At 45.0% G+C, this 27,738-nt stretch overlaps 1 long non-coding RNA gene across 1 annotated transcript in view; it reads right to left on the reverse strand.

Moving 5' to 3' along the window:
* Positions 1-1,801: 1,801 nt before the first annotated feature.
* The window catches only part of LOC310679644, a 51,306-nt gene continuing 25,369 nt past the window's right edge, over positions 1,802-27,738 (reverse strand). The window contains exons 2-3 of the long non-coding RNA XR_014512435.1: positions 5,926-6,037; positions 1,802-1,866 (exon numbers count right to left, since the gene is read on the reverse strand). This is a non-coding gene — a long non-coding RNA (uncharacterized lncRNA). The remainder of the gene's footprint in view (positions 1,867-5,925; positions 6,038-27,738) is intronic.

A 27,738-nucleotide genomic window follows, 5' to 3' on the forward strand; every position in this document is an offset into this window, starting at 1 on the left:
ATCAATCTACATTCTGCCTAAATATAACATTTTTCACGGCTATTATGCATTATTTTGCTCTATATCTTAGACTAATTGTTTGACACGTACATCGCTCACCATCGCACAAACCTTCTGAACTTTGCAACTTTCCTCACGATCCTAGAAACTGTAGAAGCCACTGAGCCACAAACCCTCTCTTCGAGTGCTGAGCATGTTTTCACTTACTCACAAGTGCATTTTGTTCAGCGCTCGCAACCAGACTTGTACGCTTACATTAGAGAAACCTTCCCCTGGGCTGCAAGTTGCATTGGAAGCGGATTTTTTCTGGATCTGAGTCACTGTCTGTAACAAATATATTTACTAACTTGAGAATAAGGGCGGGCTTTCTCGCTTGATGCTTAGTTTACTATCCCCTTTCTGCTGTTATCAATTTCCCATGTTAGCTGATACACAGGGAGGCTCCCTCCCTTCTACTGCTAGGACCATAACTCAGTGATGGAGTATTGCTCAGGACCGCAATACCTCAAGGAGCACCTCTCTCCCTATGAACCTACTTGGAGCCTGAGACATACCCTCCAACATTTCTCCGATGAAAATAGGGATGTCCCTTTCCATAGTGATAATTTTACTGTTTGTACCCCACACATCTTACTGGGTTGCCCCAACCACTCTGGGCAGCTTCCAAGATATATATAAAAAACATAATACAGTGGTACCTCGGGTTAAGTACTTAATTCGTTCCGGAGGTCCATTCTTAACCTGAAACCGTTCTTAATCTGAAGCACCACTTTAGCTAATGGGGCCTCCTGCTTCTGCCGCCGCGCCACCGGAGCACGATTTCTGTTCTCATCCTGAAGCAAAGTTCTTAACCTGAAGCACTATTTCTGGGTTAGCGGAGTCTGTAACGTGAAGCGTATGTAACCTGAAGCATATGTAACCTGAGGTACCACTGTAAAATCCCCATACAGGATTGCCTTCAGACGGCTCAGGGGTCGGATAACTCCATACCCTCCAACATTTATCCAATGAAAACAGGGGTGTCCTAAGGAAACACGGTACATTCTGGGATCAAATCAGAAACCGGGACGCCATTACTAAATCAGGAACGTCCCTGGAAAATAGGGACACTTGGAGGGGCTGCTGAGATCATCATCTGAGGCCCTTCTTCGTGTGCCTCCTCCACAAGAGGTCCAGAGGGTGGCAACATGAGAATGAGCATTTTCTGCAGTGGCTCCCTTAGTTTGTGGAATGCCCTCCCCAGGGAGGTTCAGCTGGTGCCTTCATTATAGACCTTTAGGCGTCAGGCAAAAATCAGGCCTTTGGCTGATTGACAGCCAGTGCCCCTTTTAAAATGTGTTGGAGCCGGGGGGGATTATTGAGTTGTTCTTGGTTTTTATATTTATTATGTATTTTATGTTTTAATAATGTGGTTTTATCTTGTGAACCGCCTTGAGACCTGCAGATATAGGCCGGTATGCAAAGTATTATTATTATTATTATTATTATTATTATTATTATTATTTTGCATACAGAAGGTCCCAAGTTCAACCCTGGGAGAGACCCCTGTCTGAAACCCTAGATAGCTACTGCCTGAAACCCTGGGGAGCAGCAGCAATCAGCACAGGCAATGCTTAAGTAAATGGCCCAATGGTCCAACTTCAATACTTAATAATAAATATAAGGCAGCTTCCTATGCCTTCCATAATTCTGTGGAAGAGGCATCAAGTCTCTGAGTTCCCCTGCAGACTAGATTGCAGTGCTCTTTCCACAGTCGGAGTTTCTACGAGAATGGCAATAGATAGCTGGCCCTGTAGGCCTAATCTGGCCTGCTCCGCAGCTGTGTAGTGGTGCAGCATGGCTTTGCTCTTTCTCGTGATGCCACTCCTGTGAATGAAAGATACTTGATCAATAACAGAGTCTGTTCTACAAGCATTGCAGAAAATGCCTCCTTGCAAATAATTCTCAATTCCCCCCTCCCAGCCCAGCCCAGCACGCCATTAGCTAGCTCTATGGCCCACGTTACAAACCATTTTGTGGCACTCAGTTAATTGTTAGTCTCCAAATGTCATCTGATAAATTTTGCGCTCCTTCATTAAATGTTAGGGTGCCTTCTTTCCTACTCCCCCTCCTCTTTTTTTGGTTGCTAGCTATATGAACTGTGTTATGGCCTGCCTCGTGTCCTTGATTAATTTTGAGTTAACAACACCATATGAGAAATTTTGCAGTGCTTTGTTAAACACTAATTTAATTCTTACTTAGCAACAGCGTGGAAGGAACGTTCTCATTTGTTGTGGTGCCACTGAGCAACCTCTGCTAAAGCAACAGCAATAAAGGCATTATTATTTTTTAACTTTTTCAGTGCTGTGTTTTTGGAGAAACAATGATGGGTGCAACAGCAACACATAGCAATAGAAGGCAAGGCGTTGTGGTAGCGCCAGTCTTTTCCGGAGAATCTTTCTCAGAAGGTAGTGCAGCAGGACTTCTGTTGCAGCCCTTAGACCAGGGATCAGCAAACTTTTTCGGCAGGGGGCTGGTCCAATGTCCCTCAGACCTTGTGGGGGGGGCAGACTATATTTTGAACCCCCCCGCCCACTCTCCCGTCCCATTTCCACAGTACCGGATGAGCCCCGGTGGCTGCTTACCTGTGCCTTGTGAGTGGCAGGGGCTGGCGGTGGCGGGACGATGAGTGGCGCAAAAGGGCTGGCTCCAGAGAGGGGCTGCTTAAAATGGTGCTCAGCCAACTGCGGCTCAACAAAGCCCAGACCCTTTCCTCTTCTAGGCAGGGTGGGGAGAAGTCGGGAGCAGGTGTTGCCACAGTGGGGGGGGGGGAATGGCGCAGCCCGAATGATCATTATCCCTAAGCCAATCCACACAGTGATTCCCGGACCACCTGCAGGCTGGATCCAGAAGGCAATTGGGCCAGATCCACGTCCCCCCCCCCGGGCCGTAGTTTGCTGATCCATGCCTTAGACACTTGCCTATGGGGTGCCTCTAGGTTCTACCCTGTCTGCCATGCTTTTAGCTTGAAGCCACTGGGGGAGGTCATCCAGAGATTTATGACAGAAATGTCATCAGTAGGGGGGTGACATTCCACCCTACAGCTCTTTCCCACCTTCTTGCTCCAAGGAGGTTGTTGAACTTCTGAACTGACACCTGGAGGTGGTTATGGTCTGGGTGAGCCAAAACATAATCCAGACAAGATGGAGGTACTGTGGTTAAGGATAGCAGCTCTGGATGGAGGTTAACAACCAATCTTAGATGGGGTTGCTTTGAAGGACCACCACCCTGAAGATGCTGAATCTATGCTTGGATAAGCATAAGTTTTATGGAATCATTTGGATGTGTCTTTGATGTTTCTGTTCTGTTTTAAAGAAAGTACAATGGTACCTTGGGTTACATACGCTTCAGGTTACATACGCTTCAGGTTACAGACTTCGCTAACCCAGAAATAGCACCTCGGCTTAAGAACTTTGCTTTAGGATGAGAACAGAAATCGTGCAGCGGGGGTACATCAGCAGCAGGAGGCTCCATTAGCTAAAGTGGTACCTCAGGTTAAGAACAGTTTCAGGATAAGAACAGACCTCCAGTACTTAACCTGAAGTACCACTGTACTGCAAGAAAGGTTTTGTATCAATCAAATGGGTCTAGACCAAAATGAGTCTGTTTTATTTCTGAAGAGACTGCACTGTACATTGCCCGGCTGTGAGGTATGAAGGCCGCTCCCTGCAAGGCCCTTTCCACCTGGCCTAGGGGGTGAGGCCCACACTCACCAGCCCTACTAAAGAGGCTCCTCATGAGGCCGGGGGAACATCGTCCAGCTATTGTTTTATTGTTTTATTGATTTAATATGCTGTAAACCGCTTTGAGATTTTTATTAAAAATATAAAACAGTATAGAAATTAAATAATAATAATAAATAAAATTAGGAGCCAACTCCTAGGGGCTGAGGGGTCTTTGGCCCCAATAAAATATTTGAGGGGGCTGCCCCCCCCCCAGTTGATGGGCATTGCCATTCAAATGGTACAGGGCTTACCTGCCCACCCCTCCCACCCCAATATTTTATTCAAGTTGGTACCCCTGGTTCAGCTTTGTGCTTGGATTCAGGCATCTCTGTGTGCTATACCACATAGATTCCAAAGCACGTTATCAATTTAATTTATTCATAATGACATACACATTGAGGCCCTATCTATATTGCCTTTCAACACATATTGAAAACCTTCTTTTTTCCTCAAGCCTTTTTACTGGAGACCTTTATCCCAATCTATATTTGGATTTGTTGAATTTGAAATTGCTTTGTTTATGTAAGCAGATAAAAAACATTGGCAGGATTGCAATAACACTTGTAATGTAGCAAGTATTATGGAGACAATGGAGTGATATAAAATATGGACTATTGAAAAATATGCAGTAGAAAAGGTTAACAATAGAACCCATGAAAGGGAAGATGGTTTGGAGGAATCTTGGGTGTGTATAGTTGGGTTGTTATATCTTAATACTTGTAAACTCAAATAAAAATTATTTCAAAAATAAGAAAGAAATTGGTTTGTTGGTTTGTTTGTTTGCATATGATGTTGTTTTTAATTGTTTTTATATATGATGTTGCCTTTAATTCGCATATATGAAATTCTTTTTAATATTTTCACTCAGGGATTTTTTAAAAAATTGTTCTTTATTGTTGATGTTTTGTGGACTCAAATAAATATACCAGCACCCAGAAAACTACAGCACCTACATAAGAGTGGCGGGGTGGGGTGGGAATGTTTTCTAATTTTATTGCTGTACTTACTAGGATTCTTCCTGGCATGGAAAATTGGCTGTTTGCTTTTCATTCATTATGAAGTTCAAACCTCTATTGCTTTCCCCCCAAGATCCAAGCTCTTCTTTCTGTCCAGAGTCTGCCAAAGCTCTTAGCCAGACTCTTATCTAGCATCTCTCTGCAACTGTAATCTCAGTTTCTCTGTTGGTTGTTGTTTTTTTTTTAAAAAAAAACCTACTTCAATCTTGTCACCTGCAATCCCATTCAGAGCACTCCTCCTGCAAATATTTGCTTCCTTATCCATCGCAGTGATTACAAGGTTTTGTCAGCCCCAGGTCTTGTGGCAGCCAGCCACAGAGAGGAGGAGTTCGCCAGGGAAGCAGGAAGGATCAGAAGCCAGACTCACTCTGGCTCCGTTCCAATGCACCCTCAAAGCACAAGGCAAACCAGTTTCCTCTTCTTTGATAACATTGTGCATTTTCCATTTTTACATCCATCCATTTTGGGGTGCTCAAAGATTGCACGGGTGTGGCAGATGACTTTAATCCAAAGGCTGTGGTTAGTGCCGGATTTACATATAGGCTAAACAAGCAATAATAATAATAATAATAATAATAATAATAATAATAATAATAATAATTTATTTATACCCCACCCATCTGGCTGGGCTTCCCCAGCCACTCTGGGCAGCTTCCAACAAAATATTAAAATACAGTAATGCATCCAACATTAAAAGCTTCCCTAAACAGGGCTGCCTTCAGATGTCTTCTAAAAGTCTGGTAGTTGTTGTTCTCTTTGACATCCGGTGGGAGGGCATTCCACAGGGTGGGTGCCACTACCGAGAAGGCCCTCTGCCTGGTTCCTTGTAACTTGGCTTAGGGCTCCACTCTCTTGCCCCCCCCCCAATATACTTCTTCTTAATTGTATTTCACTATTAATAGACTTCTTCATAATTGTATTTCAGTTCAACAATTACTTTGATAAAATACATATTTTGTTATGTGCAAATGGCTTTAGATACCTATTTAGACCATAAATTACCATATAGCATATATTCAACACACACAAAGGACAGCTGGACATCTAAAGGGCCCCATTACCTTCAGTAGCTTAGAGCCTCATCAAACCTAAACCCGGCCCTGGCTGTGGTTACAGGGTAGCTCTAAGGTGGCTGCAGGTCTTACTTTATGGAGGGAAGTTCTCCAGATGAAGGAGGGACAGGTTCAGCTGTGTATTCCTGGTCTAGGCTGACTTGTTCATTCATCAGTGTTCATTCCTCAGTCCATTCACATTTGCCTGTAATTGAAAATGACAAAGCATTTGCAATGTATGGAAATTTATATTTATAGTATTTTTTAATGCATATTCTCACAAATGCAGGTTTTATTTAACCACAACAATGTATTATTATTTTTTTAAAAAGCATTTTAGCACAGTTTGTGAACTGAAGATTGTGCTGCAGCATTCAGCAAAGTGCAAAATCTGAAGGATAACTCTGTTCCAATCCCCACTTTCATGTGTGTGGTTCAGATCAGCTGGCATCCAAATTTCAAAAGATCAACTTCCTCAACCTTCTCTTATTTAGAAGGGCTGTGATGCTGAGGTCCAGTTTAAAGATTAAGACCTATTGGAAGGAAACATGGGGGTGGGGGTTGAAGTTGAAGCGAGCACTTGAACAGCAGACTGAGTGAACACGCAGCTCAACTGGCCACTATGGTGAGATGCAGGGCACATATACATATGAATTAGCATATGCAAATGTTATGCAAATCACAGCCCTCTTTCCTGTGCTGTGTAGGTGGCCATCCCAGCCTATGTAGCAGTACCAGCAGAAACTTGTGGTTCATTATTTCTCATCTCCAATACCTCTAAACCTCATTCAGGGCAGCCTTATCACTGGCATTTGATACCAACCATCAGCACATATTTTATAGCCCTCACACAGAAGCCATCGAAAAGCCCTTCCCTGCAGTTACACACCCTAGGAAGCATGTGTTTTAGAACTGCTCACTATGAGCATTGCCCAGTCATGTTCATGTCCCCAGCAACAGTGCCGCTACTATGTCAGGGCTGGTTCAGATGCAGGTCAGCACTCAAGACGCAGAGACAAGCAGAAAAGTTAACTCTTTATTCAAGGAAACTACATACAAGGCAGAAATGCCCCTATGAAACAGTTGCCAGGACTGAAGGTCTCCACCCTCTACTTCCCCCTGTCTCCTCCTCTTCAGCTGGATGTTTCCCAAGGAGATTAAACTATGCTGGGAGAGAATCTGTGCTCTTTGTCCTGCTACAGCAGAACAGCTCCCTGTGAGCTTAGAGACAAGAGGGGAGAGGAGCTTAAGTACAGCAGGAATGGCAAAATCCTGGGATACTTCTGCTTCATCTTCTGAGTCTGAAACACTTTCTGCACCTGGCTCTTCTTGCCTGCTAAAGCCTGTTGCCTCTTCAGCATCCAACCATTCCTCCTCTCCTTCCCCCTCTGATGTGTCCTCAGTGTCCCATCACCACTCCCCTGGCTCTAAGCCTTTCTCTTCTGAGGCTTCCCTAGGGGGTTCTCCAACTGGTGCCTCCCACCACTCCTCATCACCCAGCCAGTCCCTGACATGCAGGGACATGCAGTTGTGAAGTGCACTCACAACTATGCTTCCTTTCACCAACTTGGGATGTCAGAGAATTCTAATGGAAAATGAAGTTCATCTGTTCTTCTGTGGTCAGGAAGGGAAATCAGTTGAGTGAACATGATTGGTACTCATTCACATCACCTTTTCTTTTTAATGATATGCAATCAACGACTTTTTAAAACCATTGTTTTGACATTTTCTTTACACTGAAATGGAATGAATGTAAGTTACGTAAGGTATGCTTTACTGAGGCGTTAATAATAGCATGTGAGCCAGAACATATTCCGTTTCAACAGCCCAAGCTGAGTGCTAATGCTTCAGGAAAGAGCATCCTACAATCTTAATATGAGTGATATTTTGGCACTTTGTTATATTACAATATGCTACTCAGCTTTGTGGACTAAGATAGCTTCCCTTTCTCCACAGGGGTGACACCCTGTCAATAATATCAACATCAGCTAAAGAAATATGTATTGGTTTATCATTCCAAACACATGCCATCAAAGGTTCCGTGTTTAGCATAGGTTTCAGCTGGTAGGTTGCAAGCACCATTTTGTGCTTTGTTGCCGTTGTCTGAAGTTTCTCAGAGAACGGGAAAAGAGAGGTTATTTGTCAGTGTACGCTGTGTAGAAGATCCCAAGTTCTGACATTATCCATATAATCTCCCCATCATTTACACAGTAAACCAGAAGGAATCCTTTGTAGCTGAGTTATACAAAGTAGGCAAATTTACCCCAACAATTTTTAAAACAAACAAAATTTCATAGTTTTTTTTTATTATTTACAAGATGGGGTTGCCATATCAGCCAAGATCTGAGTTATTGTTAAGGGGTGTTGCCCCAGGAGAGGATGATCAAGGGACCCCAGAACCTAGAGCCAGACCTGGCGAAATTAATGTGTCAGAGAGAAGGCATCTAACTTAGCTTCTTTCTGACTTGTTGTGAATGTTAGGCGACATTCAGCCATTCTATCACAAGATTATTTTGCTGTATGAATATTGAGGGAGGTTAGGGGATGGGCCATAGCTAAGCTGAAGAGCTCATGCTCTGAATGTAGACACTCCCTAGTTCAATCCCAAGAATCCCCAGAGTAGGAAAGACATTCCCTCTGAAATCCAAGAGTGCCACCACCAGTCAGTATAGACTGAGCTAGATGGACCAATGGCCTGGCTCAGTATAAGGTGGCTTCCTATGCCATCTCACAGTGACTCTTCTACCTAAAGAAAATTATACACAAATTGACCCAATGAGCTTGTCCATGCTGGGCTTGGAGTCGACGGCTCACAGGACCATGTCACCAACTTTCTTTCATATCATTTCTTCTTTCAAGTAGTGCGCAACTCAACAGTTACTGCAGTGGAAGCGGAGAGGGGGCGAGCTATCATTACTCTACTTGCCATCAAATAGTCCCATTGGCTTCAAGGACAAAAGACTTGAAGAGCGTAGCCTAACGGCATAAAAATATGGAACAAAGATACATTTAAATTCGAAGCCAAACAGAAGAACTCTGTAAACAGGTTGTTGATTACAAGGGTAAATTATTCTTTTGCTTAGAAAAGGATGACACCATAGATGGTGATTCACCCACAGTTGACCCAAGGGAGCCATCTCTAACAATACCATGGCACAGGGACTTTAATGGCAGGCTGAGATAAGGAGAACATTCTGAATACTCGGAAACAAGGACTTTGAAGGGGAAAAGATAACCATCTCCTTCGAACTGAACCTAGAGATATCTGTGAGGAGGAAAACAGAAGGAGAAAAAATTAAAATGCTTTGTTCATCTCATTATTCAGGCATTTCTACCGTGTCCTCCAAAACTGTGCGAGACACGCACAAACCATTGAGGTTATGTTATTCTGCAAACTATCTTTTTTAAAAAACAAATACTAGTTTGAGAATTAACTTACGGCCTGAATATACACATCTTTGCTGGAGATGCACAGGACCAAACAGTAAATGTTATTAATCTGTTAATTTAGGGCAAGGTGGGCTTTTAAGCATGTTTCCAGTTACACACAAAGGACTGTATCCAATGTATGCCCTACTCAAAATAGGCTCTTTGAAATTAATGGACATGGCTAATTTAGGCCTATTAATTTCATTGGGTCTGCTATAAGTAAAGCTTAGTTACATACAACCCACAATTTTTAGTACTAAAACAAACAGTATCAATGAGGCCCACCATGATGGGGGCACATGTATATGGTAGCCTGCCCATATACTGGTACTTGACAACATCTTGATTTCTGCCAGCTTAGGCAGCAAAATCAAGAAGTTTGTATTAGGCAATCATGCATTTGGGTTTGCAGTCCTCATCATCAAGACCAGTGTGCTAGAAACAAGAGAATAGAAACTGCAGTTAACCACAAACTGTGTAAAAGAGCTCTGCAGGGGATAAATCTGAGGAAGTTTGGTTTATGTTCTTCTTCATAAATAAGGGACATATACTCTATATCTCCCGATTGCTCAAACCCCTGTGTGGAGAGGCTACGTGGGGCCCCACTTAAAATGGGGTGCTACATGCGGCACGGATCCTTGCAATAAGATGAATTTCCATATGCATGAAAGAAGAGCACTCACAACATGACATGGGTGGACACTTCCATTGTTACAGTACTGGGCTTTGATTTGTACAAGCTTGTAATGGAAATAGTTTGCGATTGTTTGTTGTGTTTGATGTTTGTAATGTTTAATGAAAATAATAAAAAAAGAAAGAAAAGAAAAAAGAATTGGAATTCCCTTTGGGTAGCGATTATTTCAGAATGGGTCTACACCGAATACTTTGCAGAAGAAAGTGTGCTCAGTTGTATAGGACTCCCATTTACACCTCCATGTTAAACTGCATACCAGGATGCAGTCTTATTTCCAATGGCAATTCCATTTAGGACACCTGCCAGGGCTTTTTTAAAGAGGGGGAACTGTAAGCCCTTCTGTTTAAGTGCAATGCAAAATGCATCCTGCTTCATGTGTGTTGTGGGTGGTGGAATGCTACTGGAAGCAAATAAATCACTGCTAAATTGTTGGGGCAGCATTTGTAGATGTGCTGAGTAGCAATGGACAAATCTGTTAATATCAGTTTCCCTCTGTTTCTTATTTTTCAGTTCCCCACATTTCCACATCAGTTGGCAAAGTCCTCAGGAAAATCATCAGCGTTTTCGTGTGAGGTTCTCCCGATAGCATGTGTTTATGAAATTATGTCTAATGCGCACATTTTTGCAAAGTGCATTTTCCCTAATATACGGCATTTGTGCGTGCTCTTTCCACCAAGATATGTATTTTTACACACACTTTATCCTACTGTATGCTTTTTTTGTACATATTCCCTATCAGGAGAACTGCATTGCAAAATTCGAAGAGGTGTGATTTTCAGAGGGCGTCTGTGCTTCACTTTGCATATTGTTTCTGAAAGCATGAATGGCGTAGGTTCATCTTTAAAAGAGAAACTGGATTGAATTCCTCTCCCATCCCTACTGCTGAGTCAGATGCCACTTAATCCTCATAGCAATCTTCCATACACAATTTGCATTAAAAAAAAAAAAAAACCCTGCCCAATGCTTACTTCCACAGAAACATTAGGTAAGAAAAAAAGTCCTTTTTTTTTTGCATGTGCCAGCACCGAGCCTAAACCTTAGGAGTCAGTTTCAAAGCATCCTGCAAGTGGCTCCAAGTGTTTAAAATGAGCAGCAGGGTGAAAAGAAAATGTGAGTTGCCTAACGTATTAAATATTTCTAGGCCTAGTTAGAATGTTGCCATCTCTCCAATCTGGAAGATGCCTTTACAGTCCCTCCAAGTGTCTCTATTTTCCAGGGACAGTCCCGGATTTACAGAAGCTGACCCGGTTTCTGATTTGATCCTGGAATGTCCCGGTTTCCCTTGGGATGCCCCTATTTTCAACAGAGAAATGTTGGAGAGTATGGTAGGATGTCTCTATTTTCATCAGAGAAATGTTGGAAAGTATGCATCTACTGCCAGTGAAGAGGTGTAGGCTTAGCTATGAACATTCAAACCAAACAGTGGAAGAGAAACTATCCCTCACTGATATATGCTTCCTCTCTCCCTGCTGATTTTTGTACTCTGATCCGGTCTAAGAAGTGGCTTCAGCTTTCTCCCTTTATTTTTCATTGGAGACAAACATTCATTCCTAGTTTCCACTACCGCTACCCCCACTGTATTGTGGATGACTAACAGAGGAGAGGAGGAGAATCTGTTACACATTACATCTTCAACATGATTGTGTCTCTGGGGACGGTTAATCACCGATAGACACGTGAGAAGCTATTGCTCTCCGTTTGCTTTCCTCCCAGCCTGCTCAGTGCACCCAAAAGTAGATGCCTGATTGCTCCAAACAAAACACAAAGCATTGATTATTTAAGCAAAATTGCTGATTGACTCCATCAGGGAAATATCTATGATGTGTCGTCCACTGCTCGGTGAATCGATATGAAGGCATAATGGACCCATGGGAAGTCAGCTCTCCATACTCTCTGCTCTCCCATTGGACTATCAATCTCCCTTGGACAATAAGAAGAAAATGATGTTTGTCGAAGTGAAAACCAGAAACGTCCCAATTAGAAAAGCACGTTCTGCTCCATTTGATAGAGACAGTATAAGATAGAATCAAATGGCCAGGTTTTCCCATTGTAGGGTTGGAGGGTTATTTTTTTATACAGGATACTGTAGTGGTGAGCCAATTCATGATGTCCTCAGTGTCACCATATGCACGTCAAGCTGAAAAATCTTCTTCTTGGCACACTGGTTTAAGTAGGCTTGCCATGCGTCAGGAAAATTCCTGACATGTCCTGGTTTTCAGGTGCAAAAATGGCGTCGGGGGGGATTTTGCCGAACTGGTAAAATGTCAGGGGAAACCTGGATGTATGGCAACGTGCTGATGGACAAAACAGCTTCATAAGTTCAACAGTTCTGGTGGTTTCCAAAAAACAACAACAACTCAGCAACTTTTGGTGGGGGTTTAATGAACAACACAAGGATGTCATTGCATGGCTTACACTGAGAAATGGAGGGAGTGGACAATGGTACCCATTCTTTGACAACACCCCTGCTTTTCCAACATCAATAGGAGTTTTTATTAACATCTTTCGAAAGGCAGAGTAGTAGTTTTCATGTCTTCATTTTAAGCATATTTGTACCCTATCTCTAGTCCACCTGAAGTGGCATTTTAAAAAAATATTTTCCCCCTACTATGTGTATATTTATATGTGTATGTGTATATATATCTGTGTATTGTGCTGGCCCAATACATTTTGGTCCCTGAGACAAACCACAGTGCCATCCCTTCCCACCAAGGAAGAAGGGGTGTGTGGAGATCTACATGAGGAAGGGGAACAGGCTTTGGTTGCCAGATACGAAGTTTTTTCAGCTCTCCTTCCCCACTAAATGGCCAATAGTCGGGGATGATGACAGTTGTTGTTCAGAAATAGCTGGCAGGTCAAAGGTTTCCCAATACTGTTCTGCTCTGATTAGCAGTTACTCTCCCAGCCTCGCAAAGTGGCTCAGGGCTGGCAGGGTGGCATGAGGAGCCAAATGCGCAGTGCCCTCCCCCAAAGCACCCGAAAAGGCTTACACAGGAGCACAGGAAGCTGCCTTGTAGAGGTCAAACTATTGGTTCTTCTAGCTCAGTTCTGTCGATACTGGAATGTCAACAGCTCACCAGTATTCCACACCAGGGTCTCTCCTAGCCTTTCCTGGAGATGCTGAAGATTGTACTAAGGACTTTCTGCATGCATTGCATATTGTGCTGGTCCCGGGGGGGGGGGGGTTACGGCGTGGTCTGAGTCCGGTCCTGGGTCAAGGGTCTGGAGGCTGTCCATCAAGGGTGAAGCGGGGTCCAAGGCAAGGAGCCAGGCGTGGTCAGGAACTCCAGAAGAGCAGGTCTGGGTGCTGGCAGGAACAAGTTTCCAACGATGTTGCTCCCGCAACCTGGGACTGGGCTGACTGGCCTTTATCTCCTCTGAGGCCTGGGGTGGTCCAAGCCCACAGGTGACTCGCCTCCCTGGCCTTAAAGCAAGCACTCATCCTGAGAGAACTTAGTTCCCTCCGCCTCTCTGCCCTGAGCCTCTGCAGCTCAGGAGAGGCTGGAGGGTTACTGGACCCAGAGGCAAGCTCACCTTCCCCTGACAGGGCTGGGAGAGGAGCACCTGCAGGCAATGGGTCCTCAATCACCTTCGGAGCCAGAGTGGATTCAGCTGGTGTCTGCTCCTGAGGATCCAGCACAGGTGGGGGCCCTTCAGATTCAAGCCCCTGCCCCGGCTCAGCCGGCCCTGGAGGCGGGGACTCCTGTGCACGCTGGGATTCCTCCAATTCAGCCTCTGAATCAGATTTACAGGCCATCACACATATGCTCTACTGCTGAGCTTTGGCCCTTTCCAAGCAGTGCTGTGCCCAATGTGGTGCTCAAACTCACAAACCTCACAATAAGAGCCCCATGCTCTCTCAGATGAGCGATGCTTCTGCACAGCGGCTTACAATGCAACTTCCTTCTGAACAGACATGCCCAAAGTTGCACTGTTAGACAGGCTGACGGCCATGTGGGATCTCCTTATAGATTAGCTGGGAGGATGTTTTAAAGGGCACATCACGCATTACTTACAAAACAGATTAATACCAACAAGAAGATTAATAAGTGGAAGATAAATCATACTAATAAGGAAATGTAAATGCAAATCAAAACCCGAATTGTTCCTTCTCGAAATGCAGAACTCATCACTCAACAGATTAGAGCATATTGATTAGGCTTCAATAAGGTAGTTGACAGTCGCCCTTTCAAATGAATCCTCTTCTCTCTGGTGCAAATTATTTGACCTAAATCCAACAGAGTTAGGCATGCTTAAGCCCATTGAAACCAATGAGCATCGCTTAACTATCTGCTGGATTTGGGCCTTGATCTCTTCCATTCAAATAAACTCTAGTTATACACAAACACACGGCAGTAGCTACAATACATCCACGACACATCATGTCAGTCAACTACTATTTGTCTGAGTGAGAGCCGATTCCCAGTCCTTAAAATCTCACAAGGGTAATCAGATAGCAGCAGTGAGATATTTAAATCCCTCTTAATTCCATGTTTTCTAACATTGTGCAAGTAGAATGTCTGCCGTTGTTGCAGATTCTTACACGTTTTCATTTGGACAAACTGCCTTGTGGCTTATTAATGTTGTTTGTCAACAGACCAGATTCCAAGAAGATTATTGCAAAGGATGCTTTCTAATCCTGGTACTAGACTGCACACAAAAAGAGAGCAGTCATTGGCTGTAAGCCTTTTAAAAAATTAAAATAAAATGAGATCTGCCTTTATCATTTCTGGTTTATATTGATCCTGCAGATGTTGTGGCTTGTATGTTGCATTTAGAATTTAGTTCTGCTTTAAGGCTGGAATTCACTGGGTGAAACTAATCTGATAGGCTTTAGAGAGAGAAGGAGAAGAAACCCTGGAGAGTCATTGCTTGCCTATGTAGACAATGCTGAGCTAGATGGATCAATAGTCTGACTCAATATAAGGCAATGTTTGATGGGTTGTGTCAGGGTACTGCCATCAGTGTCCGAGGGAGAGAGCAAGCTCCAAAGGGATCCCAGAGAGCGTCCCGGGAGTGGGAGAGGCAGCCTGTCTTCTGGGGAAGAGAATCAACGTAGCTCCAGTGGAGAAGGGGGGCAGATGGGGGAATCAGCGAGGTGGTCCCATGATTACTTGCCGGGGACCAGCGGGGAGAGTAGAGGTCCTCCGCTGCCTACACCCTCCTTGCGCAGAAGGCTTCCGCGCAGGGAGAGTAGGAGGAGACTTGGCATCAAAGAGCTTCTTTGCTGGAAGAAGTTTAAGAAATGCCCACTGACGGATTCTGCCAGCGATTGAAACAGTCACGGGCGAGTGGCTGCCCGGACAGGAAAGGTTCACTCAGGTAACCCAGCCAGAGGTTGGGACAAGCTTACGCACGAGCAGCCCCTAGAACCATTACAGGTTGTGTCCAGTACTAGTCCTATTCATCAACAGGCGCAACTGACTTAGAGAACAATCCTAATCATGTCTGGTCAGAAATTCTATTGAATTCAGTAGGGCTTACTCCAAGGTAAGTGGAGCTAGGATTGCAGCCTTAGGATCATTTATTTTAATGGGTCTATTTTGAGCAACAACCTTCTGTTCCTAAAGGACCCCTGGATGGTTAAGTCCAGTCAAAGGCGACTATGGGGTGCGGTGCTCATCTTGCTTCCATGCATTGTTTTACGTTGTTGTTGTTTTGTTTTTTTTATTGAATTTATATACCGCCCTATACCTGGGGGTCTCAGGGAGGTCCACAAAATAAAATCAAGATATGAAATCACAAAATACATAGTAAAAATAAAAACAACAACCCAATAGCCCAGCCCCCCCCCAAAAAAAATTTCAAAGGGCATAGGATGTAAATCAGATCAACCCAAGGCCTGGTTAAAAAGGAACGTATTTGCCTCGCACCTAAAGGTGTATAATGAAGGCACCAGGCGAACTTCCCAGGGGTGAGCATTCCACAGATGGGGAACCACTGCACAGAAGGCCAGTTGTCATGTTGCCACCCTCTGGACCTCTTGAGGAGGAGGCACATGAAAAAGGGCCTCAGAAGATGATCTCAGGGTTCGGGTAGGTTCATATGGAAAGAGGCGGTCCTTGAGGTATTGTGGTCCTGAGCTGTTTGTTCCTATGTAGAGCTCACTAGAGCAGTGCCGAATTCATTTTTTGCATGCACTTAAAATTAGCACATTTGACACAGCCAATCAAATAGTCACATGAACAACCTTTTTTTTTTTTTTTTAATGTTGCTCTGCATACTTTTGTTTCCCTGACTACTGCTGCTTCTTGCTACCATTTTCCTTCTTCATTAGGTACAGTGACCAACCTGATTTAGTCCACAAGCAGATATGGTGTTATCTCTTTATTTCATGGCAATGTTACCCATAAAATCACATTGTGCCCCAACTGCCAATAGGAATGAACAGAAGTGTGCTGGGAAAAGGAGGCTGATTGCTATGGGGGGGGGGGGGGAGGAACTTCTCCAAACCAGCTGTCTCCAGAAAGAGAGAACTATTATCATGCATCATCACAAAGTTCTATCATGCCCAAGAACTAAGATTACCAAAACTGTAGCTGCCAGACCACCAGAAGTTGGAGACAGAAACAATGGTCACCTTCTACTGTAGAGAGGAAAGAACTTCCTGAAAATAGGAGCTGCGATCTCAAGTTTACGCCCTTTGTCTCTAGTCTAGTTTTCCAGAGACATTATAGAATGGCCATAGCTCAGTGATACAGCATCTGTTTGCATGCAAGAGGTCCCACATTTTATCCCTAGCAGTATGCATGTGCCTGCAGACTCACACACATGCATGCCTGGTTATTTCTGTCTAATCCTGCACTGAAAATTGGCTAGTTTGTTTCAGCTAGCTGAGGTTTTAGCATCTGTATTGTCTATCTGCATCCTAATAATTGAAGTAATGAGCTTATCATTGATGAGTCACAGAGAGCTTGCTTGGTTAACAATTCATTCTTCTTTCCTGTGCTTCTCTTCAGTGTAATCAAATGGGTTCATGAATACAATGCTGAAGAGAGATGGTGGGCAACTGTTTCTAAATGCATAGTCCACAAAGGCTAAATAATAAGCAGCAGGGGTCAGCAGCAGCCCTGCGTGGGAGCAAATAACAAGGTGGTTCGGGGTGCTTTCACCCACAAAGTGCAATCTCAATACCCCCCTCCCCAGTTGAATAAGGGTCCCCATAAAGCTTTGTGTGTCTCCGTCACTCTCTTGTTTCTGTCACTTATAGCTCTGTGCTTTCTTATGTCTCTATGTTTCTCTAGGCTTTGTATGAGGCTATGCAAAATGTTTTGCTGTTGTTAAAAGTTTAGTTTAAGGCTGAAGAAGAAACCCTGTGGTGCCCTGCTTTAACAACAAATAAAATGAAAGCTTCAAAGCTCCTCAGACTTCCACAGGTAGCGAGAAGACCCTTCCAATTCTGCAATTCTATGATTCTACGACTTTTGCGGGTCTGTACGGCCTCTCAGGAGATGCAGACAACCATTAGAAAGGTCAGAGTAACAAATCAATACATTTGAGAAGACTTTAGAATTATCAGGATAAAACTACTACTACTACTACTACTACTACTATTATTATTTAAAAAGTATACAGTTTCTTTCTATATGAAAAGAAATGCTCAAGTAGATTTACAGCATTAAGAATAGGCAAAATATTTGAGAAAATCAGTGTGGTGTAGTAAGTAAGAGTTGCAGACTGGGACTGAGGACACCATATGCTCCCTACTCTGCCATGAAGCTGACTGGGGGACTTTGGGCCAGTACCTCTCCTCCTAATCTATCCGGCAGGGTTGTTGAAAAGATAAACTGGGGAAGGGTGGGAGAAAGGCAGGATATAAATATAACCAATACCTAATATCAACAAATTAGTTATTGGACGGGGTGAGCTCCCGTTGCTCATTCCCTGCTCCTGCCAACCTAGCAGTTCGAAAGCACTTCAAAGTGCCAAGTAGATAAATAGGTACCACTCCGGCGGGAAGGTAAACAGCCTTTCTGTGTGCTGCTCTGGTTCGCCAGAAGCGGCTTAGTCATGCTGGCCACATGACCTGGAAGCTGTACGCCGGCTCCCTCGGCCAATAAAGCGAGATGAGCGCCGCAACCCCAGAGTCGTCCGTGACTGGACTTAACGGTCATGGGTCCCTTTACCTTTTTAATTTCAACAAATAAAATAAATGTCAAGTTAAAAGGCAGGAATGCAGCTGATAAGGAAAACAATTCACCCCCCAAGGAAAAGTGATTGGAAAGATCTCTAAATAATAAGCAGAAGATTAGTCCCCAACAATATTCATTTAATATGGAGAAAATTTAAAAGGAAACTGAGTCCGAAGCTGTCGCCATTCGCTGCATTTTAGTGCCATAAAAATATTTATTTGTGGAAATGACTCTATGAGAAAAACACAGTTTAATTGATCTTAAGAATATGTTGACAGGATGGCTTTTAAAAGTATACCAATAAATTAAACAAACTCTAGATCACACACAGCTACCCCTTGTCTTGGTAAGTTCAAGTAAGGATATTGTAAATAAATTATTACATATTCGTAGCTCATTACAAGATCCAGCAGGTTTTGAAATATTAATTGTATCTGATAGTCAACCCAAAGGAGTTCTAATACAGAAAACATTTACTGATCTTCTGGCTATGAACAGCAGGTCAGATGGGAACAAGATAAGTCACTGGCAGTTCCAACAGACAGATAGGTTTGGATTTGGGGAAATGTTTCTCAATTTACTTTTACATGTGTATCTTAAAGGCTCCCCCCCCCCCACCGCACAATAAATTACTAACTAGACACAGTATATGGCACCAGTCCAACTGGATCAAATATATCCTTCCAAAGGACCAGGAAAAATAGCTTCAGCTCAGTAGGCCAAAAACCTGCTAGTAAGGGAAAGTCTTTGCAAGACAGCAAAGGACGGTCTGAGAGGAGCCCAGAATAGATGAGCCTCTCTAGGTCACAAGATGCACACCTGGAGCACAGCTTCAAATAGGTTCTCTCCTGCATCCTTACTTGCTGCACCTTAGCTATCAAGAAGGCATAGAGAAGACTCTTCTCAGCACATCGAGAGACATGCTTTCTATCTACCTGCTTACCTGGGAGACAGCTTTCTTAAACTCTGTGGGACTTGCTTCTGAGTGGATGCGTATAGGATAATGTCATGAGAGGAAACAGTTCTTTAGGTAGACTGATCCAAAGCTGTTTACAGGGCTATCTTATCCTTTACCAGGTAAAGGTAAAGGATCCCTGGACGGTTAAGTCCAGTCAAAGGCAACTATGGGGTGTGGCACACATCTCGCTTTCAGGCCAAGGGAACTGGCGTTTGTCCGCAGACAGATTTCCGGGCCATGTGGCCAGCATGACTAGACCACTTGTGGCACAACGGAACATCGTGACGGAAACCAGAGCACACGGAAACACTGTTTACCTTCCCTCCGCAGTGGTACCTATTTATCTACTTGCACTGGTATGCTTTCGAACTGCTAGGTTGGCAGAAGCCTTGCCTTACTGTAGCAACCTCATGGTGAGCAGCAGCACCTTTTTTCTAAAACAAAACAAAACCCCACAATAACATCGCTAACATGCACATTTTTTTCCAACTATAATGCATTTTTGGTATGTTGTTTTAATTAACATATGCATTTCTAGGCACACTTTCCCTAGTAGATACATTTTTGTATTTAGTGGGCTGAAGAACTTCATTGCAAAACTCAGAGAAGTACGAATTTTGAAGGATGGTTCTGTTGCGCGTTGCTTATTGCTTTGGAAAGCGAGAATTAAGCAGGTTCACCTTTCAATGCAAATTGAGTTGAATTCCTCCCCAACTCTCTACTCAGAAGTAAGATCCACTGAGTTTAAAGGCCATTTGTGCATGATCAGTGATGTCATCCCCCTTGACACTGGAAGGAAGCAGTATTTGCTGCTCCACCCCATGCAGTAAAGTATCTTCAACCAGCCCTGACCCCTAATTAAGAGGGCATAGTGGGGCAGCCTTAATTGCCAAAAATCGTAAGTGCCTCCACATGGAATCAGCCACAGTGCATTTCATACAGAAAGGCTCGTTTTTTTAAGAAAAAGAATGTGAGAACAGCTGGCCATGAAAAGCAGAACTGCCAAGGAAAATAAATTCAATGGAGCCCATATTCAGACACCCTATTAAAAGGTTATGAAGAGTAATCTGACACACTCTCTCTCTCTCTCTCTATATATATGTATATATATATATATATATTCTACACTGTGAAACTTCTCACTAATTGGGCCTCTGTATCAGCTGAAGAGAAAATCTAGGAAGTTACTAACCATTTTAAAAACCGTTTAAAACAAAAGCAGAATGTGCCACTGTTATCAATACCCCTGTAAGAATAAGGGAAACCAAGTTTCATAGGGACAGAACTTTAGGAACATTTTTTATTTAATTAGTTCTGCCTTTCCCCCCTCCCCCATTACCAAGATGCAAAAAAAAAGGGGGGGACAATAACTATTATATATGAATAAGATACACCTCCCCAAAGAACAGCTGCATATTGCAGAATACCCAACTGATTACGATAAGCTGGCAGTCATAGCACAGTGTGCTTGCGAAAGTAGTGTCAGGGTTAGCATATTGGAATTTTGTTGTGGGGAGACCTATGCATAGCCGTCTGGGAGTAAGCTCCATTGAACTTAGTGGGGCTTACACATGACTGCATATGGTTCACTTTGTAAATGGAAGAAAGGTTTAGCACAACTTCAAAAAAGGTTGAAATGCAGCGTGTTCCCTTTTCATTAGAAATGCAAACAATCTTACAAAGAAGTGTTACCATTCAAAAAATAATAATAATTCTTTTTCCTCATTCCCTGGCTTTCAGAGAACTAAACAGAGAACTAAAGAAGTGTTACCATTCAAAAAATAATAATAATTCTTTTTCCTCATTCCCTGGCTTTCAGAGAACTAACCATCGGCTGGGTGAGGACTGCAGGGCCTGCTCCCTTCCAGGGCCTTTTCCAACTGGCCCAGGGGGCGTGGCCCAGGCCCTCTCTCCCGGCTATAAAGGGACTCCTGCTGCAGGAAAGCCTCGGACCATCGGCTGGGTGAGGACTGCAGGGCCTGCTCCCTTCCAGGGCCTTTTCCAACTGGCCCAGGGGGCGTGGCCCAGGCCCTCTCTCCCGGCTATAAAGGGACTCCTGCTGCAGGAAAGCCTCGGACCATCGGCTGGGTGAGGACTGCAGGGCCTACTCCCTTCCAGGGCCTTTTCCAACTGGCCCAGGGGGAGTGGGCCAGGCCCTCTCTCCCGGCTATAAAGGGACTCCTGCTGCAGGAAAGCCTCGGACCATCGGCTGGGTGAGGACTGCAGGGCCTGCTCCCTTCCAGGGCCTTTTCCAACTGGCCCAGGGGGCGTGGCCCAGGCCCTCTCTCCCGGCTATAAAGGGACTCCCGCTGCAGGAAAGCCTCGGACCATCGGCTGGGTGAGGACTGCAGGGCCTGCTCCCTTCCAGGGCCTTTTCCAACTGGCCCAGGGGGAGTGGGCCAGGCCCTCTCTCCCGGCTATAAAGGGACTCCTGCTGCAGGAAAGCCTCGGACCATCGGCTGGGTGAGGACTGCAGGGCCTGCTCCTGTCCAGGGCCTTTTCGAACTGGCCCAGGGGGCGTGGCCTAGGCCCTTATCTGGAACAAACTTTTGGGGAAGTGTTCTGCCATTGCTTCCCTGTTCCAGGTGGTTAATGTGCTTTAAAATGTCCTCAAGCAGTCGGTGGCAATTTAAATTTTTATTCCTTTTTTTTCTTTTTTCCTTTGTTGGGGGTGGGTGGGTGGGATGGATAAGTGGTTGGGGATTAATTTTAGTACAATTGTTCTGTTCCTTTTTGTTGTTGTTTTATTGGTACTGTATAGTTTGTGTTTTGTTTTTAAGGGGTGGGATCAGGGCTGCCTGGGAGTGGCTCCCCAGCCAACACAATGGCTGGGACAAGTTTCACAGGGGAGAAAGCACCGGGACATCCGATCTCGGTGATCACGGGCAGGAGGCGGAGTTACGCTAAGACCAGACCATGTCATTACCGAGGAGGCAGGTTTAGTCGTTGTTTGAAGACTATCCCTGCCTCCGGGTCTGGCCTTGACCGGATGGATACTGGAATCAACAGGGGAAACCCACATGACCTGAAAGTGTTGCTGTGCAATGCCAGGTCAATGATGAATAAAACCACTGCCATCCACGACTTGATTGTGGATGGAGGATTTGACCTGGCATGTGTGACAGAGACCTGGTTGGAGGAAGCAGATGGGCCTGTCCTTGCCGCTGCTTGCCCACCAGGTTTCTCTTACGCACAGCAACCCAGGTCATGTGGGCGGGGAGGGGGGGTTGCAGTGATTTTTAGGAAGTCACTAGCTTGCACCAGGCGTCCTACTGGGAAGATCCAGCTCTCTGAGTGCATGTTCTGGAAGTCGGGCAATAGGGGCAGTACAGGATTCCTTTTGGTGTACCGACCTCCCCGCTGCACCAAGGATTCCCTGTCCGAGCTGCTTCAGGTCGTGGCGGATTTTCTCCTGGAGACACCTAGTTTGGTTGTCCTAGGGGATTTTAACATCCATGCCGACACGACCTTACAAGGGGCTGCTCGGGACTTCGTGGAAAGCATGGCCTCCATGGGGCTGTCCCTGAATAAGTTTGGCCCAACTCATAGTCATGGACATGCCTTAGACCTGGTGTTCACCTCTAGTGACGTGGGTGATCTGACACTAAGTAAAAGTGAAACAAAAGAAGTGCCATGGTCAGATCACTTCCTGGTGCAACTGGACTTCTCCGCGACCCTTCCCCTCTGCAGGGAGGTGGGACCAATTCGGATGGTCCGCCCCCGCCACTTAATGGATCCAAATGGTTTCCAGAGAGTGGTAGGGGATGCTTTAGCCCATGTTGATGGCCTTTCAGCTGATTCCCTGGTGGCCCGCTGGAATGCGGAGTTAACCAGGGCTATCGACTGTCTGGCTCCGAAGCGCCCTCTCCGATTGCATGGAGCCCGAACAGCCCCGTGGTTTTCTTCGGAGCTGAGGGCGATGAAACAATCGTTGAGACGGTTAGAGCGTCGGTGGCAGAAAACTCACTCCGAATCTGACCGGACACAGGTTAGAGCTCAACGTCGAGCCTACCAAGTGGCGATAGCGACGGCGAAGAAGACTTTCTTCACCGCCTCTATTGCATCTGCAGAAAATAGTAGCAGGAGACTCTTTCAGGTGGTTCGCAATTTAACAGAACCACCTTTACCACCGGGGCCTTGTAAAGACCCCAAGATCTCCTGCAACGATTTTGCAAAGTTTTTTGCAGATAAAATCACTCATATTCGGAAGGAGCTAGACACCACCGTGGGAGCAGGGCCGGGGCGGGAGAGTGCTAGAGCTCTGTCTGGTCAAGTTGCATGGAATCAATTTCAATCCGTTACCCCCGAGGATGTGGACAGGCTGCTTGGACGCGTGAAACCAACCACTTGTCTCCTTGATCCTTGCCCATCCTGGCTAATAAAAGCAAGCCGGGAAGGGCTGGGCGATGGGCTCTGCGGGGTGGTGAATGCTTCCCTCTGTGAGGGAACATTCCCAGATCCGCTGAAAGAGGCGGTCATTAAACCGCTTCTTAAAAAACCATCTTTAGACCCGGCCAGTATGGCCAACTATCGCCCAGTCTCAAATCTTCCATTCTTGGGCAAGGTGATTGAGCACGTGGTTGCTGAACAACTCCAGGCACGCCTGGAGGATGCGGACCATTTGGATCCCTTCCAATCGGGATTCAGGCCTCACCATGGGACTGAAACTGCCTTGGTCGCGCTGGTTGATGATCTCCGGCGAGCTAGGGACAAAGGTGAGAGTTGTTTCCTGGTTCTGCTGGATCTCTCAGCGGCCTTTGATACAATCGACCATAACATCCTTCTGGACCGTCTAGAGGGGCTGGGAGCTGGGGGCACTGTTATACAGTGGTTTCGCTCCTTCCTCCTGGGCCGTGTTCAGAAAGTGGTGGTGGGGGATGAGTGTTCAGACCCCTGGGCCCTCACTTGTGGGGTGCCTCAGGGTTCCGTCCTCTCCCCCATGCTTTTTAACATCTATATGAAGCCGCTGGGAGAGATCATCAGGGGGTTTGGACTGGGTGTCCATCAATATGCAGATGATACCCAGCTCTACCTCTCTTTCAAATCAGAACCAGTGAAGGCGGTGAAGGTCCTGTGTGAGTGCCTGGAGGCGGTTGGAGGATGGATGGCGGCTAATGGATTGAAGTTGAATCCTGACAAGACAGAAGTACTGTTTTTGGGGGACAGGAGGCGGGCTGGTGTGGAGGACTCCCTGGTCCTGAATAGGGTAACTGTGCCCCTGAAGGACCAGGTGCGCAGCCTGGGAGTCATTTTGGACTCACAGCTGTCCATGGAGGCACAGGTCAATTCTGTATCCAGGGCAGCTGTCTACCAACTCCACCTGGTACGCAGGCTGAGACCCTACCTGCCCGCGGACTGTCTTGCCAGAGTGGTGCATGCTCTGGTTATCTCCCGCTTGGACTACTGCAATGCGCTCTACGTGGGGCTACCTTTGAAGGTGACTCGGAAACTACAACTAATCCAGAATGCGGCAGCTAGACTGGTGACTGGGGGCAGCCGCCGAGACCACATAACACCGGTCTTGAAAGACCTACATTGGCTCCCAGTACGTTTCCGAGCACAATTCAAAGTGTTGGTGTTGACCTTTAAAGCCCTAAACGGCCTCGGCCCAGTATACCTGAAGGAGCGTCTCCACCCCCATCGTTCTGCCCGGACACTGAGGTCCAGCTCCGAGGGCCTCCTGGCGGTTCCCTCATTGCGAGAAGCAAAGCTACAGGGAACCAGGCAGAGGGCCTTCTCGGTAGTGGCGCCCGCCCTGTGGAACGCCCTCCCAGCAGATGTCAAAGCGATAAATAACTACCTGACATTTAGAAGACATCTTAAGGCAGCCCTGTTCAGGGAAGTTTTTAATCTGTGATATTTTACTGTATTTTTTGTTTCTATGGAAGCCGCCCAGAGTGGCTGGGGAAACCCAGCCAGATGGGCGGGGTACAAATAATAAATTATTATTATTATTATTATTATATCTCAAATAATAGCAACACTTAAAAGCCTCATTTTCACCTCGTTCACTGGCTGATGCCAGGAGGGTCCATCAATTACTCTGGTACTCCAGCACATTATGTCATTGCTTCCGTTCTGGGAAAAGAAAAAGGAAGTCCCAGGTTTGTGCTCCCCCACCATTCCTGCTCCGCCGATATTGCAGCATCTTCATTTGAAACTGACAGATTAGCCTATTCAGTTTACTGATCCCAGCATCCGATCTGTGGAGGCAGCAGGCATTGTGAGATGGTCATGGTAAACTTGCTTTTCGTAACGACAGATTTTATTTTATTTTCAAAGGCAGGATACTAACCTGTCATAGTCCTGCTTGATATATGTAACATGAAAGAGTAATTTCAAGAGAATGGGGAAACGCTTTCTCTCTCTTACTCACTCACTTAAACAAACACACACATACACACAGAGAGAGAGAGTGTGTGTATGGAATGAATGAAAAATAAACAGAAATAGCTGGTATGTGAATCACCAGCCCGTTAACTATAGTGGAGGAGTTTTCTCAATGACTGACATAACCTTCAAAAAGATTCCCACCTCTATGCTTTTCACAGATGGTTACTACTTATATGATGGAAAAGGAGCCCACAGCATAGGACGCTTCAGTTAATCTAAATTATGATGTTGTTTCAAATTGCCATGTGTATTTCTCTCTCTCTCTCTCTCTCTCTCTCTTCTTAACGAAGGTTAGCCATAGTGTAAACATGCCTGGGCAATCGAGCCAAACAACACTGACTCCTGGGCTGGAAGAGATATTAGTAATTATTTATAGACAATCTGCTCAGCCATTTAATGCCAGTGTAAAGTAACAGAGGATTAGGACGATCTCAGCCAATCCCACTTTGCAAGAGAGCTAATTCATTGGTAAAGAAAAGTTTGTTGGCTAAATAGAGAATTATTTCTTCGCCACGCAGTTTCAAAATTAGTAATTTATGGTTTCCCCCAATGATGCTTCTATTTAATTATCTGATTAAAATGCCTTATCATGCCAATGAGGGCACAGAAGGGGAAGGCATACAGATGTACATGGGCCCAGTAGCGAGTCTGCTGTGGAAGAGTACATTTGTAGATGCATGGACCGGATTGAACACACTGAAAACTCGTTCTACCAATTTGTGGCTGGTCAGGCTAGCTAACCGGTGATGAGGGATGATGGGAGCTGTAGATCTACAACTTCTAGTGGGCTGCAGGTTCTCCAGCTCTGGTTTAAAATATTTTACAGACTTCAGAAATATAAACGTATTTCCTGGGAGCCAGAGATATCTCCAGGTTTTGAGAGGCCGATGGGCAAGATGCTCTGAGTGGACTTATTTCTTTCTCCCAGCTGTTACCATATGGTTTGACCCTTTGAGCCCAATCTACAAGACCACCAAAAGGGAGAGAGCAAAGCAAGCAGAGAGATCCTCCTCCTTCCTCTTGTCCCTTACGTGTTTAGCGAGGACATGTGAATGAGCAGTGGCAGCAGGGAGCAGCATCAGCGCCCCACCCCCCCAGGCTGGCAGTGTGGGTCTTGGCAGATGCCCATGGATGCTGACCTCTGACCACAGCCCTGATGGGAGCTCATCACAGCTAAAATTGCCAAGATATGTCTCTATAGTCAAACTTGTTCATTCTACCCCATTAGATATAACACGCCCGAACATGAATCTCCCAACATTTTCCTATACATTTCCAGCCTGTACTGTGCCCAGGGCACCAATCATCAACATGGTAGAATAATGCAACTTAAAAGTGAAATGAAAACATATTGAAAGCAATTAAAAGCTATCTAAAAGCATTTAAAAAGCACCTCAGCTGCATTCTCTGTTCTCAAAATGTTACGCCTTCCAATCTCTCTCTCTCGTGTGTGTGTGTGTGTGTGTGTGTGTGTGCTGTTGTTGTTACAATTAATATCGTAGCTGTTCAATGGTTAACAACTGCACTTTCTACAACACCAGTGGAAGGGTATTATTTATCAAAGGATATATTGTAATCTCTTGATAGTAAAAGATCAAAGATTGCCTCTTGCTTCAAATGGAATTATGATGCCATAACATTTGATATTGTTATAGCTGGTATCAATCAGTCCGACAGCAGGCTGTGCAGAAGGCTTTTCAGTCAATATCACTGACATGCTGGAACATCTGAAATACAGCAACTGACTGCCATGTGCTTTGGATGGAAACTGGTGTGACTGAAAGAAATGAGAGACGGACTGAAGGGTTTATGTTCCTCACTGCAGCCATTTGGAAGTCCAGCATACTCATGCACTCGTAAGTCCCCCTGGAGAGTCTCACAAAGCAACTGCCTTTATAGGAATTTGGGCTTTGCTACATGCATCCATGATTGCCTGGTTGTGATGCGACTACCCTCCAGCCACATCCATCACTGCCTTCTCAGGGACCCAATAGTCAATGCCACCTACATCTGAAATAGCCAAACTGAAGTCACACGGACTACTCCAGAGCTGGACTGCAGTTGACAGAGACCTCCCAGGCATCTTTTCCCATTCCTCTGTTATTTACTCTGTATTTGTCCATTCTGCTACAATTCATCATCTCCCAAAAGCTATGTTATTCATCTTGCTGTCCACTGTGCTGAAATTATGTAACTTACTAATCGACATGGAGAAGTACGCAAATGACATGAGTTGCATGGACATTATATTATTTCACCCCATTCATTTCAATGCAAAGGAATTTCAGTGCAAAGGGGGA

The sequence above is a fragment of the Podarcis tiliguerta genome (genome assembly GCF_965153285.1).
Source record: "Podarcis tiliguerta genome assembly, chromosome: 6".
In the NCBI taxonomy this organism is placed as follows: domain Eukaryota; kingdom Metazoa; phylum Chordata; class Lepidosauria; order Squamata; family Lacertidae; genus Podarcis; species Podarcis tiliguerta.